A 4,819-nucleotide genomic window follows, 5' to 3' on the forward strand; every position below is an offset into this window, starting at 1 on the left:
GTGCCATGCTGGTGATGCTACTGGCAGAATGTGTACCACGGTTATGGTGCTCAGTACCCTCGCTGTGCTGCTGCGACGACATTTCTCCAACAAGATCCAGCCGTAGGTATTCAGAGAGACTGCCACCCGACTTTTACCATTGACAGAAAACTGGCATCTGGAACTCCAACATCTGCAATCAGGCTAACAAGCAGCCACACTGCACCTAGTATTGGCACCGATCCCGTAGCTACTCAGTGCCGCTCCCAACTGCTCTATAATTATTAGCCTTTTCTAATAATTTTTATGCTCCCTGGCAGGAGCATACAGATGGCTCTTCACATTCCATTTCCCCAATCTCTTGGCAGAAGTGATTGAGAATTGCACAGGAATTCTACTGACCCTTTCACCCCCATTACCCTGTTATACCCCTTCCATTCCCTCAATTAGCTTGTGCTTTATGTGTTTGTGATTCCTTTGCTATCCTCTTTTAGACTTCCTGAAAGAACTGATGATAACCCTACCCGTGGGTTGCAAGTGGCACCAGCTTCATCAGGCAGGTGAGTTAATCCACAGGGCGGGCACACGGTAGAACATAGGGCTGAGAAGTGCCTACAATGACACTGTATGTCTGTTCTGTGTTACATACAGGGCTGCAGGGAGCTGATTTGGAGACGAGTCCATGGTCAATATTGAGGAAGCTGTGAAGGCAGAACAATGTGGGTACAAACAGCTTCACTTGGGTTTAATAGTAACAGATGTAGACTGTATAGTTTATAATTAGTGTCCTGCTTACAAACATCTCTCTACAAACGCACTATACGGTGTTATATCGAGAAAGGCTATTAATAATCTCTACATGGCTTAACTAACTCCTATAACTCAATGCTTTAACGCTTTGATCCTATACACAGAATGCAGATATGGTGTCCTCTAAGCTGCATATAATGTTTCTGTGGAGGCAGGTGGCACCCTGGCACAGATCCCACCTGGCACTGCTGTATTCTTACATTCCTGCATGTGGCAAGTAGTGCATTACCCTATTAAGATTTGCGATCCTTGTGTCCTGTTTAAAGCCCTAATGAGTGTCCCTGTGTCATTTCTGAGATTTCAGTGGGGAACCTGAAGCAAGAAATAAGGGGACACTATATATTCAGAGCATTAGGGAGGATATTACAACTTGTATGGTACCACAGCAGAGTGGGGATGTGAGAGGTATATAGAGATATATATTCACTGGTACAGAAAGGCCTATATCAGGAGTTTGCAGCATCCACCTCAGATTTTGTTATTAGCAATATATTAGACATATGAAACCGTTAGACACAGTTCTGAGAACAAGGAAAGCCCTGGATTGGGCGAAGCATCATTGGATATAATAGTGAAGACTTCATGTGTCAAATGAAAGCTATTGAGAGCTGTTGCCGGGAACTATACTGATTTTTCTCATGTTTTTGTTACTGGATCACACTGTGAAGCAATGTTATTTCTTCTGCAAAACAGGCTGCAAAATGTAGCCTTCAGTTAGAAAATTCTGTGTGCTGGAGCCAGTTCCTTGTAAACATCAGGTGTAATACAGAGTAAGGAAGGGGACCAGGGCCCCCTCCTCCCCCCCTGCATTAAGAAGACATGTAGGGGGGAGGTGTGAAGATGGGTAATACTCTGCAGTCCAGTCACGCTGAGGTTGAGCTCCACAGAGCAATGCCTGTGGATGCAGAGCATGCTGGGAGATGGGTAGCAGCGGGGAGCTGTGTGTGCTACAGTAGATTACAAATACACAGCATCAATCTTCACTGCAGAGAGGAAGGGGGGCTGGGGGCTGTGTGTCCACAGATATACATCACACTCTAGGCTGTCACACACATGTGCTGCAAATGTCCACATGCTGTGTGTATATATATATATATATATATATATATATATATATATATATATCCATCTATCTATATACCCACACACAGTGTATATATGCATTTAGACCTCACACATACATATCTGCGCATAGTAACAACATCCTTTTCAAACACAGTCGGATGTTTTCCTTTATGTCTATATGTTTGTATAGTGACACAAATAGCCATATAGTAAGAGCTTATAAACTTTCCAAAGGCTGTCGCAAGGCTCAAAGTTGACTTTCCTCATGTGATGCTTGCAGAAGATGTTCTCATGGTTTGATGCTGTTTGTTTTCTGGTATAATGTTCAGTTTCTGAGAGATATAGTGAGTGCAGTAGTACCTTAGTCATCATCATCATCACCATATATTTATATAGCGCCACTGATTCCGCAGCACTGTACAGAGAACTCATTCACATCAGTCCCTGCCCCTTTGGAGCTTACAGTCTGAATCCCCTAACATACACACACAGACAGGGAGAGAGAGAGACTAGGGTCAATTTTGATAGCAGCCAATTCACCTACTAATATGTTTTTAGAGTGTGGAAGGAAACCGGAGCACCCGGAGGAAACCCATGCAAACACGGGGAGAACATACAAACTCCACTGAGCCACCGTGCTGACCTATGACTGTTATTAATATTATCATCATCTTATAGACTCAGCTGTCATCACATGTTTATTGGATCCAAAAACATACTGGTAGGTTAATTGGCTGCTAACAAATTGACCCTAGTCTGTTTGTCTGTCTGTGTCTGCCCACCTGTGTGTGTGCATATATTAGGGAATTTAGACTGTAAGCCCCAATGGGGCAGGGACTGATGTGAGTGAGTTCTCTGTACAGCGCTGCGGAATTAGTGGCGCTATATAAATAAATGGTGATGATGATGATAATGATGGATCAAAGTTACTTTGGCCTTTTTTTTTTTTGCATGAAAATGATGGCAACCATATTTAAATCCAAATGATGGTCTCTGCATATACATCTGTACATATTGTATGTATTGTTAGAGTATGATGTCAGGCTAAGCACTACATCTCATCTGTGGCTTGTGTCTCCAGGTCTCGTGTTTAGGTGTCTGCTCTCCATGTTCATTATGAATAGTGAACTGGTATGTTGGCTACTGTATAGGAAGCACCAAATATCTAAAGGTTGTGCCAAGGTTATGGTTTCTGTGCACGTTTAGTGTTATACAGTGAAAGAGAGAGAAAAAGACAATTAGGGGTAAAGTTGTGAGTTTCCGTCGGGTTTGAAAGGTGGAGATGTTACCTGTAGCATCCAATCAGATTCTAGTTATCATTTATTTAGTACATTCTACAAATTGACAGCTAGAATTTGATTGGTTGCTATAGGCAACATCTCCATTTTTTCAAACCCGCAGCTTAGTAAATATACCCCCAAATGTCAAATGTTTTATGTGTCAAGAAAATACGACTTTCAATACATGTCATTTTCAGCATATTTTCTTTTTAGGATTCCCTCTGGGTGGTAATTAGATAGAAGGGAGTGACTGATGTTCATAATCCGAGTCGTTGCAAACACTCATTGACAAACAAATCCCGGACCGGTTATACCTGTAGGAATTAAGATGCTGGGGACATCTGGCATTTCCGGACTTGGAGTTGGGTTTTATTCAGAAGGAATAAATAGTTGTATTTAAAGAGAAATTATATGGAAGAAGTAGGAAATAAAGTTTTGTACGGCTGTTCGCTCAAACTAAATTGATTGAGAATATATTGCCACTGGGCGATGCTTTAATATTGCTGTCTCTGTAGGTTAATAATCATTTTGTAGAATGTACTAAATAAATGATTACTATAATCTGATTGGTTGCTATAGGCAACATCTCCAATTTTTCAAACCCACCGGAAAACTTACAGCTTGATACATTTACCCCTTAGTGTCAGTGACTGAAGATGTAGGAATAATCTGGAGGAATATTTCCATATGGTGATTACAATGCTCCCAGTCAACTGTGTGTTACTCTCACAGAGACATCTATCAGAGAATTAAATACGGTACAGATAAGGTTTCCAATATTAATGGGACTCCAATTGGAGGGAGTACAAGTAGTTTGCTCATGAGTCAATTCTATAATATATAGCAGAACATTATTACTGCAAAGTTATGTGTCTTGTAAAAGCACTAGATATGTCTCATACCTTCTGCAATCCTGTTATATTATGTACAGATATATTTGTATATTATTGTCCTAAATGTAATAAGAAACGGTTCAATGTTTAATCTCCTATTCTTTTTCAAAGTGTGATTACCTGGACTGTCACCTGATGGGGGTCTTCTCTGCAGTGCCGGACCTCCCCCAATCCTACAGCAGGAGGAGGATTGTAACAGTCTTCATAACACAGAGGTCAGGACAAGATCTACACAAGTGTCCTGACTACCAGGCACATGAGAAATGACAAGGACACAGGCCCCTCATCCAGGTGACAACAAGTAGCAGATGGCTTTGTCTACAGACAGATTAAAGGCTTTTGCATGTACTAAAGTTACTTGTGTGGATTTGTTAATTAGCGGTAAGAGCTGCAGTCACCATGTCAGTGGCATGTAAACAGCATAATAATTACAGTAAACCAATCTGTGTTCCTTCAGTGGCCACACACAGAGGTCATGTTTTATGTCTAATACAGTATTAGCGCTAAATACTAAAGCAAATACTGAGCTGCCTGTAATAATAAATGCATAATATAAACTAATAGTTAAGCCCTCTACCACTGGACCTTAGGGGGTATATTTTTCTAAACTGGGTTTGAAAAAGTGGAGATGTTGTCTATAGCAACCAATCAGATTCTAGTTATCATTTATTTAGTACATTCTACAAAACGACAGCTAGAATCTGATTGGTTGCTACAGGCAACATCTCCACTTTTTCACTCTCCCTTAGAACTCTTTATTCTACACGGCCTGAGAGACACTCTTGTTGGAGT

At 41.1% G+C, this 4,819-nt stretch overlaps 1 long non-coding RNA gene across 1 annotated transcript; it reads left to right on the forward strand.

Moving 5' to 3' along the window:
• The first annotated feature begins 474 nt into the window (after positions 1-474).
• LOC142095045 (uncharacterized) lies at positions 475-4,380 on the forward strand. The gene is made up of 4 exons (XR_012677741.1): positions 475-539; positions 631-698; positions 2,936-2,985; positions 4,139-4,380. It is a non-coding gene; the product is annotated as an uncharacterized LOC142095045 (long non-coding RNA).
• Positions 4,381-4,819: the final 439 nt, after the last annotated feature.

Source organism: Mixophyes fleayi, chromosome 6 (genome assembly GCF_038048845.1).
Source record: "Mixophyes fleayi isolate aMixFle1 chromosome 6, aMixFle1.hap1, whole genome shotgun sequence".
Taxonomy (NCBI): domain Eukaryota; kingdom Metazoa; phylum Chordata; class Amphibia; order Anura; family Limnodynastidae; genus Mixophyes; species Mixophyes fleayi.